This window comes from Phaenicophaeus curvirostris, chromosome 10, assembly GCF_032191515.1.
Source record: "Phaenicophaeus curvirostris isolate KB17595 chromosome 10, BPBGC_Pcur_1.0, whole genome shotgun sequence".
Classification (NCBI taxonomy): Eukaryota; Metazoa; Chordata; class Aves; order Cuculiformes; family Cuculidae; genus Phaenicophaeus; species Phaenicophaeus curvirostris.
This window is the reverse complement of record NC_091401.1, coordinates 24,638,592-24,639,253: the sequence shown is the minus strand read 5'-3', so window position 1 is coordinate 24,639,253 and position 662 is coordinate 24,638,592.

Below are 662 nucleotides of genomic sequence, written 5' to 3'. Positions count from 1 at the left end.
ACACTATCATTTCAAGTATATGCAGGACATTTAAGGTAAGACTTGAGGACTCCATTCACTGTTTCTGCCTTGGCTTATCTGAATTTGACACAAAATAGAGTATTCACTGGTTTAAGGTTGGTTTTAGACTTAGTTCTAGGTTCCTTGTAAGTCACTAGGGAGATGGACTCCTCCTGAGGGTGATACAGGGTAGAAACTTGGTTTAGGTAACCAGACTCAGTCTCCTGAGGTTGACATCTAAATTCAGTCTCTAAGCTTGACCATCTTGAATAGCTTCTTTCTCCTGACTCAGGTCTAAAGCAAGTCCACCCAAAGAGCAGTGGTGAAGGGTGTGTGAAGAGATAGAATATACAGGGAAAAAAAAACCCACATTAGTGTTTTTGCTGTGAGCCTCCGGGGCTCTCGCAGCTCTCTGCAAGCTACATGCACTCTTGTAGTTGTGTTGATACAAGCACTAGCTTCATATGGGCCTCGAGGAGCATGATGACATTGTAAAGCTATTCCTTGCTTAGGGACAACTAAGACAGGAAGAATTATTCAAATTACTTCTAGCACCCTAACTCTTAAAACATTTCAAATGCTGCCTTTATCTGCATTGAGAGCAAATATTCTGCAAGGTTGGAAAAGTTCTTAACTTGGTAAGAGATCATGGAGGCAAAAGG